This window comes from Vanacampus margaritifer, chromosome 2 (assembly GCF_051991255.1).
Source record: "Vanacampus margaritifer isolate UIUO_Vmar chromosome 2, RoL_Vmar_1.0, whole genome shotgun sequence".
NCBI lineage: Eukaryota > Metazoa > Chordata > Actinopteri > Syngnathiformes > Syngnathidae > Vanacampus > Vanacampus margaritifer.
Genome location: NC_135433.1, coordinates 8471580 through 8483317, shown reverse-complemented (window position 1 = coordinate 8483317; position 11738 = coordinate 8471580). Strand labels below are relative to the sequence as shown.

Here is an 11738-nt window from a genome sequence, read left to right as displayed (position 1 = left end):
GATCATGTTGATAATTAAACTTTTACCGAATAATCTCCATGGTTTATCCAGTAAAAAAATAACTAAACAAAAGCTAAATTAATATAGGAGTTAATTTCAATTTATTTGCATTTGCTCTTTAAGAAAGTTTGTTTTTAAATTGGATTCACATACAGTTCTTATTTAATTCATGTGAAAGACATTTTCAATGTAATCATAAAGTACATTCTTCTTTTTCTGGGTTGCTTCTATCTATCTCTCTATCTATCTCTCTATCTATCTATCGATCTATCTTTTTATTTTCACCGTTTTAATATGAGTGTCAGCAAGGTTTGAATACAGTACAAGTTTTCAATTTGGCGGACTTTATAAACAACCCGGAAACATAGCACAAGAGCCTTAGCCAATAGTGTGCGGGCTGACACGGTGGACGCGACCAATCAGCGCGGTAGTTGCTGAGTTAATGGCCACACAACGTCGGGGTTTGGCTGTTCAGCTTCCTCCAGCTACCATTTAACTGCAACAAAGAAACACGGCAGTCGGGCGCTTGTTCATAACAACGTTGGAATAGCATCGCGGCCCCTAAACGGCGAAGAGGAGAAGACTCGTTTTATTTTTATTTTTTGCCTTCCAAGAAAAGTGACGTTTTGAGACGAGTTGAGTTTCTTCGTGCGGTGAGTGTTTGTGTTTACACTGTGTAGTTGATTCCCTTTGTATTGTTGATGTTTGTAAGTCAATAGGGATAAAGGGAGACGTACTCTCGTGGTTTGTGCTTTTATTTGACGAAAAAAACGTTTTTATTCTATTCTTGAGCTACCTAAAGAGTCCTCTGTGTGAGATGCAAAGTTCAATGAAGCTAAACTGGGAAACGGTTTCACTCCGGGGACTACAGTTACAGTATAGCCCTTAGGGGTCCCCTCATCCTTTTGGTGTGTTTGTGAATCCCAAGCTGATAAGCAAACATCTGCCGTATTTTTGTGCTCACTCGAGCCACCTGTTCAAATAAGAGAAAAAAGACACATAATAATACACTGTTCTTCTCACTCGCACTACTACAGAGGTGTTGATTAACAATTTGTAGTTGGAACTACATTGCACCATCCTAAAAGTCGTATTTTGCCTTTCTAATGTCCAATTTTTATTTGAAGACATTTGTAAATGTAGTTGTTTGGAGACTGACACTGATACTTTAGATCATGGACCAACTGTCACCAAAAGGGAACCATGCGGGTGATATCGTCCAGAACGACCTGCAAAAGATGAAAATCTGCGATATAAAGAGACCATATGTAAACATTTTGAATATAGCTTGAACCCACTGCCACGCTTTAAACACAATGCAATTTATCAAAACACACTTATTCCACCCTGCTTGTTCTAACTCACACAAAAGGCAAAGTGTGCTTGAATTTCCTGTGAAACAGACACATGAAACAAAAGAGAATTAAACATTGCATATTTAAACACTAAAATGTTCAACCAAGCCATATTATTGAATCTAATGAAAGTCTGCTAGCTTAATGCTAACTTGTAATGCGAAATGCCATAAGCAGGACAACGGAAATTAGCATAGATGTTACGGTAATTATAAACCTTTACACAACTGCAACTTTAACTCACAAACACAGCACACAACAATATTTATTGACATTATCCTTGTGTTCAGTGAGAACAACGACTTATTCTTGCTGATACTCAGTTGAGGATCTTCTCTTCTTGTTTATTGTTATTTCCGCCGCATCTCTTCCAGTATACCTCGGTGCTGCTCGACATGTTGCGGCACAACACTTTTGTAAACCCATAAAAACACGGTCATTCATACCCAATGGCGACAACTAATGCCTGAGCTAACAGCCAACTATGTTCTCATTCTCTGACACACACGTCAATCACCAGGATAGGTCCCGCCCTTTAAAGTCACATACAATGAAAATCACTGATATTACAGAGTAGAACGTGAGGACAACGTGACAAAAATAATATCTCTGTCGAATCCGATTTTACTCAGAAGGAATTTGATCGCTCTTTCTCACTACAATGCTCCGCTTGTATCGTTTTCTATGTCTATTCTATTTTAGTTAATCCAAAATCTTAAGTGAGCTGTAAGTACATTTAGCACATTACATTTAATGTCAGCTAAATGTAGTTCTGAGGTCTTTGTTTTTTTTTGTTTTTGTTTCCTGGAGAGCTCAGTATTGTTCATCGGTAATTTTACCGATTTGACATGTCATCATCATTGCTCTCTCTTTTTTTTTTTTAATAAAAAAAAACTAAAACTAAGGTTAACTAAGGTCTTTTAACAGTGAAGCATGATGAGGATGTGGTTTGATGAGGATGTGGTTTGTACTATCACCGAGGTACCTTGCATGAATAATGATACCTTCACTTAAGGCCACCTTTTTTTACTTTTTTACCACTGTCAGCCATTAACGCAGCGGGGGTTGCCAGGGGTCGAGCGGAACACACACTTTCAGTGTTCAAATCAGCGCATCATGGATTTGCAATCTGAACCTTCGGATTTGCAAATAGATTTGCATCGTGGGCACAATGCACTTTTCAAGGATGGAATCAGTCCTTGCACTGCTACAAGTGCTCGGGTCCCTCTGCGGCTACCTTGACATTTACTCCCGTGTTCTATACGAGGTGGGGAAAGCGACAAAGACGCGTAAAAGAGTAAAGGCAGGAAAGAGGAGTAGAGGGAAGAAGAACTGATTGGCATCAAGTGCAAGAGAGGAACAGGATTCAGAAGATGTAGATTAAATGATTACAGTCAACGAGATTCAAATGAAAGCAGTATCAGGAGAATGGGAATCAACCACACCCATAAAAGTGTGTGTGCGTGTGTGTGTGTGTGTGTGTGTGTCTTCTGCTTGATAGATAGCCCGTCATGATGGGGGGTTGTGGGACTGAAAGATGGAGGAGGGGTGTTGAAATTGTGACAAGGAGTCATTTGTCTGTCTATACAATCAGACCAGCCGGTCACTACAGTGGGGGGTGGGGCGGTTGGGGGGGGGGGATCAGCTGCTCACCATCCGCTGCACCCCCACCTCATTTCACTCTTAACTTATCACTTGTCTCCATTTTGTCAAAACAAAACATTTCTTTCTCACACCAGCACAACTTTATACTCGCGTCCTTCCGATCCTCATCATCGTTGTGACCTTTGCTGATGCCGCTCGCTCCCTTCACATTTAAACCACTTGAAAACTACTGTGCTCATAATTATTCAAATTTCATGTATTTTATTAAATCCTTCACCTCACAGCTGAAGTACTTTCACTTTCTACATGCGTCGCTGCTTGCAAGACCTAAATGCCGTCGTTTCAGAAACTTACAGTGAATAATGCACTTGCATACATCACAGTTCATGATTCGTACATCCCCTGATTTTCAGATTTTAAAGATAAAAAAAAAACGTTAGTCGTACTGTTGCCCCCCACATGTTTTTTTGGGGAAAAAAAATCAAAATGTTTTGTCCCCCAACCCCCCCCCCCCCTTTATAACATATAGGGTAGGCAAGGTAAAAGTGTTGAAGACAAAAGTTTAACAGTGTTCAAAAGCAAAGTAAAAAAGAGAAGAAAAAGTAGCTAACTAAAATTACGAAAAGTACGTATTTGTGCCAGGAAAAAAAAATCTGCGAAAACTTGATTTTAAAATCTGGATTTAAAAGCATTTGCACTTGCCTGACTTCACTCCTGTTTCTCATTCCATTTGGGTGCAGCATAACAGCTAAATGCTGCTTCACCATGTTTGCTTTAAAAGGAACCCCGACCGTAATGACAAGTTTGCTTTATATTATTTATTTGGTTGTTACTAACTTAACTATGAGATTCATTTTTCAAAAGTTTGATACATTTTGTAGAAACTTTATTTGGACGTAGGCCGCCATTGTTATTTACGTCGCAACGCATTCAGTGCGTAGTGACGAAGAATGGCGGCAAGCTCTCTGCCGAGCAACGGGGAACGCCAATAAAGAAAGCAAGGTAAGTCTCCGTAGCGTTCCTAAAGGGACATCAAAACGCATGAATGCATCTGGTGAATGACGAGAGCACGGCGTGGGGGAGGGCGACTCTCCCGATCGCGTGTTGTTTCTTTAGGAACGCTACAGAGCCTACCTTGCTTTCTTTAAAGGCGTTTCACATTGCTCGGCAGAGAGCCTGCCGCCATTCTACGTCGCTACGCACTGAATGCGTTGCGACGTAAACACCAATGGCGGCGCACGTCCAAATAAAGTTTCTACAAAATTTGTTCAACTGGAAATGATTTTTGAAAAATGAATCTCATAGTTAACTCTTTGACTGCCAAAAACGTTAAATAACGTTTAGTAAAATCCTATGGAGGAGTGCCAAAGACGTTAAAAGACGTTTGTTTCAAAACAGAGGTGAAACTAACCATTTTCTATTGTTGATTACTGAAAAACGGAATAAGGTAGAAACAAACTTTTTTTTTCTGATGAAAGATGAGGGTCCAATCTTTCATTTGGTAGTATGTGTGTTTCCATAGTCCAAACACAACATTTTCTGTGGACCTTGCAAGATCAGTCAAAATGCTTAAATCAGCTGGCACTGGCGACAACCCGTTTCCGAAAACGTCTGGCAGTGAAAGAGTTAAGTTGGTAACAACCAAGTAAATAATATAGAGCTAACTTTTCATTACAGTCGGCGTTCCTTTTAAACTCTGTGCTCCAATAATTGACCTGAGTCTGCAGAATGTAGACTATAGACCAGGGGTGGGCAAACTCAGTCCTCAAGGGCCGGACGGAGTCCTGCAGGTTTTGGAGGTTTCCCTCTTCCAACACAAGCTGATTCTAATCAACAGGATCATTATCAGGGATATGCATAGCTTGCTGATGAGCTGATCATATCAGCTGTGTTGGAGAAAGGAAACCTGCAGGACTCCGAGGGCACTCGAGGACTGAGTTTGCCCATCCCTGCTATAGACTGTTTATCAACAGTTTTTGAAGAACTTTTGAGGTTTAAATATCCCCCAATATATTCCAGTGGGCGTCAATTATATGCAGATTTTCACTTTTTGCAGGCTGGCCCAATCTCGGTGCCCTGACTGTATTTACAGTACAGTATTTAGCAGTGTGCTTTCGGTATAGTACAGTATGTTGTGCTGCAACATGTAGTATTGCTTTGCTCCCATCTTGTGGCATCTTGGTGCCCAGGAACTATCTTGAAACGATGTGAGAGTTTTTTTGAAACGATGTGAGAGTTTTCATGTAGTGCTTTGCCGCCATCTATTATTTGCAGATTTTTGTTATCCGGGCAGCGCTCTGGCCATTTCACGAGAAAACTGTATATGCTATTGAATATTTTTAGAATCAATTATTCTATTGATTATTTAATCAAATCATCGGACAAATATTTATTTTGCACTAAAGCGTATTACAAAACTTTTTTTTCCCTGTTGTTTATTTGTTTAACAACAATGACGCAATGCCACACCACAGGGATTTACAGTGGTACCTCGGAGTTTGAACATAATTCGTTCCTGTGAAGTGTTCAAAGTCCGAATTCCCATAGAAAAGAATCTAGATGCAATTAATCTGTTCCCAAACTCCAAAAACAGAAAATTCCTATTTTTAAATTCTTTTCAAGCATGAGCTCTCGCACGTGCTCACGGAGCAGGTCGGCTCTTGGCGCCAACCTGAAAGTGTCTGTGATAACCTGCTGATCCTTCACAGGATTAACCCGTCAGGTCACTCGGAGTAACTCACACATGTACAGTTGGTACCTCGGAGTTTGAACATAATTTGTTCCTGCGACGTGTTCAAAGTCCGTATTGTTCAACCTCCGAAATATTATTTCCCATAAGAAATAATGTAAATGCAATTAATCCGTTTCCAAGCCCCAAAAAACAGAAAATTCCCATTTTAATTTCTATTTATGATTTTTACATTTTGAGTACAGTACAGTATTTAAACAATAAAAAAATACCTTACTTTTTTTGTTGCGGTGTGATGGCATCAGTGAATAAAAAATGCTATGTTAATGCTAGCTTTAGTTCAGTGCTGAGTTTGTGTATTTACATTGGGCATATTGTTTGACTACTAAGCGGTCCTTGCGTGCGTTGTTTAACGTCAGGCACGTTGTTGAACAGCTAAGTGGGTCCTCGTGCCAGTATTTACAGAAGTAGTCACGGTAGTTACAACTGCGCGATAATCTCCTTCCTAATTCCACTGTGGTTCGTAGTACTGTATGTTTTTCTTTGCTGCCACTGGCACTGTTGTCTTTCTTTGGGCCCATGGCGAAGAAAATTGTCGTGGAAAAATCTAAATGCGAGTATGAAGCACCTCCGGGAGTATTCACGATCTGACTGGAAATGCTGCATCGTCAAATCTACCGCAACGCGAGCATTCGGCATTACTCGGCTTCGCTCGGCTTCGCTCGGCTTCCTGTTTTCAAGATCCGTTCGGCTTAGCTTGCTTTGCTTTGGTGTTGGAACGCTGAAAATGAGTTCAAATTCCGAGGCATTTTTTACTCCGATTTTTTGGGTTGAAGTCCGATGTGTACGAGTTCTGAGACGTTCAAACTCCGAGGTTCCACTGTATGTTGTACCCACTAACATTTTAAAACTGTTTTGATTAAACTATTTTGATTAAACACAAATCTGCTACAGAAACCACAGAATAATTACTGCTGAGAGGCTGAAATTGAAGAGGATTGCTGCAGTTTTAAGTAAAATAATGGATCTAAAGTTGTTGATTAACTTGATGATGGATTTTTTATTGTTGATAATTCGATGCATTTTGACATCTCTAATGTTTGAATGAGAGGTGAAACGTCTTCTACGGTAACCAGAACAGTACAGTTGTGCTCGATTCATTGCCTTGAATGTACTGTAGGAATGAAACTCTTCACAGGTTCGTTGAAGGTTTTTACCATGATACAGGGATGTGATTTTTTCCGCTAATTCGCGGAATTCCGCTTTTTATACCCCCCCCCCAAAAAAAAAAATCAGATTTTTTTTATTTTATTTTTATTTTTTATTTTTTTTAGTAGTTCATTGTATATGCACATGACTCCGACAGATAACATCTTCTGCTATAACAAAGACATTTGTGGTATGCTCTAATATGAGTTACATTTCATTTGGTCATGATACAATTATTTGTTCATGAAATTTGAACTCTTCAACATTATTTATGTGCTAACTTAGTAATCACATTAGTTAGATATGATGATATTCTCAGTGATAGTTTTTAAAAGCAAAGGCAGTCCAATGTTTTTGAATGTGACTGATTTTGAGTTGACTAAAACTGCCATTTTATATGGGATAGTTCAATATACATTGAAAATTTATGCTGTTGTTTTGTCTATTTCTTTGTCATGTGAGTGCATTGAAAGTACTTAAAAACACGGAAAACCCATGAGCCCCCCGTGCCCCCCACTGCCCTGGACCTAGCTGGGTGCCAGCGGCCCCCAGACCCCCGGCTAAATTTTCAGATAATTTCACTTTGGTCAAATCACATCCCTGATGATATCTATGCTAATTTCTGTTAGCCTGTCTATGGTACTTCACATTATTCGTTAGCGTTAAACTAGCATGCTTTCCTTTTGTGGAAATGATACGGTTTGGTTGAACACTTTGACGTTCATAACAATGTTCGCCTCTTGCGGGTTCACTGTATTACTGTAAGAATGTTCGTCATTGTTGATTTTACTTTCCTATCGCTTGCCTTTTTGTTGGCTCGTTTAGACATTTCTTCAGAGATCAGATTCTTTTACCTTAAAGCAAGCCTCATTTTTTTTCTTTGGTTAAATTACAGTCTGACATATGCAACATTAACGGAAGTACTGACATTGATAACAGAATAAGCACAATAGTGTAATACTTGGAATAAGCACGATGGTGAAATACTTGTGAGAGCCTTTCCAGGAAAGTCTTGCGGAAACAAAATGACTTTATCGGCTAATATGTAAAACCAAGTTAGTCGGCGTCTTTACTGTCACGCACAGATTACATGTGACTTTTGGTCTATTTCTGATTCTTGTGAGTCGTTTTTCCATCTGATGTCATTATTTTTAATGATTTAATTTCTCCCACCCTCCCCCACTGTGTTTGTTGTGTGGCACAGGAAGCAGACTCAAAAGATCAGATCCGGCAAAGCCCTGAAATTAGACTCAGTCGAGGTGCAAATAAATGATCACCACAATTTGTGTCAGATGCTGAGGAAAGCGTGGATCTAAGCAACATTGGTTTTCACTGAAGCGCCGATCACTTTTAGTTTCTCGGAAAAGTCCGAAAATCCTTCCTAAATTGTCAGCTCGTTTTTTTTTTGCCAAACACAAATGTGTTTGTTGTAATGTCAGATAGAGAAAAGCAGTTATTGATCTGGTTGTGTTACGGGCCGTGGGGGGGAAATGGGCCGCTGAGTCCCGGAGGCTCAAAGGTGCATTACGGTTCCGCCCGCGGTTCACCACGGATGCCGGTACGTCTCACCGCGTTCCGATGGGGTCTGACACGTTTTTCACGTTCTGTCAAGGATTTCTACAGATGGCCCCGTTGGAGTCGAATTAAGTTCCCATGTTGGGCCCTGCTTCAGAGTCGGTGTCAGCGTAGGGGAACTCTTACTGATGCTCAGTAAATGTTTGATATTTTTAGTTTTCAATGTAATTCATGGATCCACCTTTTCTACAAAAAAATGCTAAAAGAGCCCGTTATTCACATGCACACTGCACATTTCTCTCTGTCGATATCTCTCGATCTTGGTGTCTCACTCTTTCCCGCTCTCCCTCTCTCTGTGTCTGGCCCTCTGTCGCTGTCTTTCTGTTACTCTCTCCATGTCTATCTTTCTCTCTCTCTGTCTGTCTCTCTTTCTCTCTCGCTGTCTCTCTTTTGCGCTCTCTCTCACTCTGTATTTCACTCTCTACCTCTATCTCTGTCTTTTCTCTCTCTTTCTCTCTCGCTGTCTCTCTTTTGCTCTCTCTCACTCTGTATTTCACTCTCTACCTCTATCTCTGTCTTTTCTCTCTCTTTCTCTCTCGCTGTCTCTCTTTTGCTCTCTCTCACTCTGTATTTCACTCTCTACCTCTATCTCTGTCTTTTCTCTCTCTTTCTCTCTCGCTGTCTCTCTTTTGCTCTCTCTCACTCTGTATTTCACTCTCTACCTCTATCTCTGTCTTTTCTCTCTCTTTCTCTCTCGCTGTCTCTCTTTTGCTCTCTCTCACTCTGTATTTCACTCTCTACCTCTATCTCTGTCTTTTCTCTCTCTTTCTCTCTCGCTGTCTCTCTTTTGCTCTCTCTCACTCTGTATTTCACTCTCTACCTCTATCTCTGTCTTATCTCTCTCTTGCTGTATCTCTCTCGTGCTCGCTTTTTTCTCTTTCTCACTCTCTCTCACACACGCTCTCTCTCTCTCTCTCCCCCTCTGCTCGCTGTCTCTCTCTCTTTCTTTTTTCTTTTGCTCTTTCTTTCGCTCTTGTGCTCTCTCACACTCCCTCTGCTCTCTTTCCTTCTCGCTCTCTCACTCTCGCCGTCTTTTGTTCTCTCTCTTTTGCTCTCTCTTACGCTCTCTCGTTGTCTCTGTCTTTCTTACGCTCTCTGTCTGTCTGTCTTTCTTTCTTTTGCTCTCTTACACTCCCTAACACTCTCTCCCGACCTCTCTCATATATAAGCATTATGTATGTATGTAACGGCAGGCATTATAGGTAAAGAAAGTAAATGACTTTAGGCAGCAGGTATGAGATGACGATATTTCCTGTGACTGTCACACTACAGACCACTTCCTAGCATGACTATTGTAACAGTATTGCTATTACGTCGGTACTGTGAAGTGTAGTTGCAAATACCCCGTCGGCTCAGTTTCTCATTCACACCATGACTGCCTTGGCAAATGTTTTGACAATTTCAAGATCTTGCCGGGCATTCGCTGCAATTCACGGCCTGTTACGTTTGCACATCCCGCCCTCCTGCGTTGTTTCACACAACCATCCAACCAACCATCGTTTTTGTCCCTGGTGGGATGAATCGGCGCTGTCGGGAACATAGTGTAAATGTGGCCTTAGGGAGTTTATCCTTGCCGCCGTTGTCTATTGGTGTCCTCGTTTGTGTGGAGGACACTTCTTAGACCTTCTCCATATGTAACGGGCCTTGCTATAGCGTCTGTTGTGAGTTGGCACTTTAGAAACAAAACTGAATAGAAGAACAAAATTTGGATTGTCAACTACTGACTCACTTCTAAATCACAAGCAAAAAAAAAAAAAGCATGTGTGGACTATTGCATGAATTCAATATTCCCTTAGTGGGGTAGATTGATTCTCAATACGAAGAAAAAGAATGCCGACTAGCATCCCGGAACAGGTTGCACTCTAAATAATAACCGTATAAATGTGTGTGGTGTACATCAATTTATATCATTAAATGGAATGGGAATGTGAGTGTTGTTGTTTGCTCTTTTCTTCACCTTGACTAAGTGCTAACAAAGTATGTGACTCCTGTGTACGCGCGAGTGCTGAAGCAGCTGACTCATTGCAATGAGACAACACCAAGTCATTTTGTAGTTCATGGTACTGTGAGCATAGAGTGGCAAATGTGCTTCTTCTTTTTTTCTGTGGATGACGCTGTGTTACTGCTTACGGTTTTAGGGTCCCGGTTGTCACTGCTCAGTCCTCAGCATGTGTGATGTGATTTCAGGACAGGTTGTAGCAGGTTTTCGGCAAACATCCTGCTCTCTAAAGACATAGCCTTCTCATCTCAATACAAATCGTCATGTCCACTCTCGTTACATGTTGTTTGGCTCCCGGACAGTCCCAATCATCCCTTCTGACGTCTCTTCTGATCGGACGGTATGTGCGAATCAGCTTGTGGGTTCCTGCAATGTGAGCTCATTTACATATAAATGATGGTAGTGTCTGAGTTGGCGTTCTCTCGTTTATTTTGTCGTGAGTCATTTTGTGTATGCGTGTTTCCTCTGTATTGGATGTGCTTCGGCCTGCCTTTGATGTCCATGGCTTTCCTGACACTGTAGCGATGGCGTTTCCATTTCATGTTGGTAGGAAGAGCAGGCTTTTGATGGTTTTGGCTACGGACCCAAACACTTGAGATATTGAGAAGAGGAACATATGAGTTTATTTTGTTCTGTATGCAATGTCACATTGGAAATGGAAACAATAGAATTTTACATCCGAGTCTCTCTTAGGAGTTCTCCCATCTCATCCATCTTTCAAGATTTTGTAACAAGAATCTGTGCTGGCGTCTTCCTATGTACCCACAAATAGACCAGACTGCACTCCTCCCACATTCCTCACACCAAGGTAAAACTAATATTAGCCATTTTCGTAGGCTTTAGAAGCGAAGGCAACCCCCAAATTTTTCTTTACAATATTATGTTCTTTGCAGCTTCGCCAGTCTAAACACGGTAATCTGATTAATATTGTGTTTGCGGAATACGTATGTGTTATAAGCAGCTAAATCCACCCGTATTTATCCATCTCAGGGAGTGGCCATTTTGCCACTTGCAAAATGACATCACAGTTGCTCAGGTAGAAAAGCGCTCTATAAATCTGATGCATTATTATTATTATTATTATTATTATTAACTACCAATCATAGCTCTGTGTCAATTGTCTATTTATTTGTTTATTTATTTAAAAAAAATACATTTTTAAAATGCATATATATTTATTATAACCTGTAATAGTAGGTCACAGGGATGTGATTTTTCCGCTAATTCGCGGAATTCCGCTTTTTTTATCCCCCCCCCCAAAAAAAAATCGATTTTTTTTTTATTTTTTTTTTATTTTATTTTTTTT

General features: G+C 40.5%; 1 protein-coding gene across 2 annotated transcripts in view; it reads left to right on the top strand.

Moving 5' to 3' along the window:
* Positions 1-437: 437 nt before the first annotated feature.
* The window catches only part of spsb4a (splA/ryanodine receptor domain and SOCS box containing 4a), a 91251-nt gene continuing 79950 nt past the window's right edge, over positions 438-11738 (top strand). For both annotated transcript variants that reach the window (XM_077559630.1, XM_077559629.1), the window contains exon 1: positions 438-653. The gene's annotated coding sequence lies outside the window, so the exon portion shown is untranslated. The remainder of the gene's footprint in view (positions 654-11738) is intronic.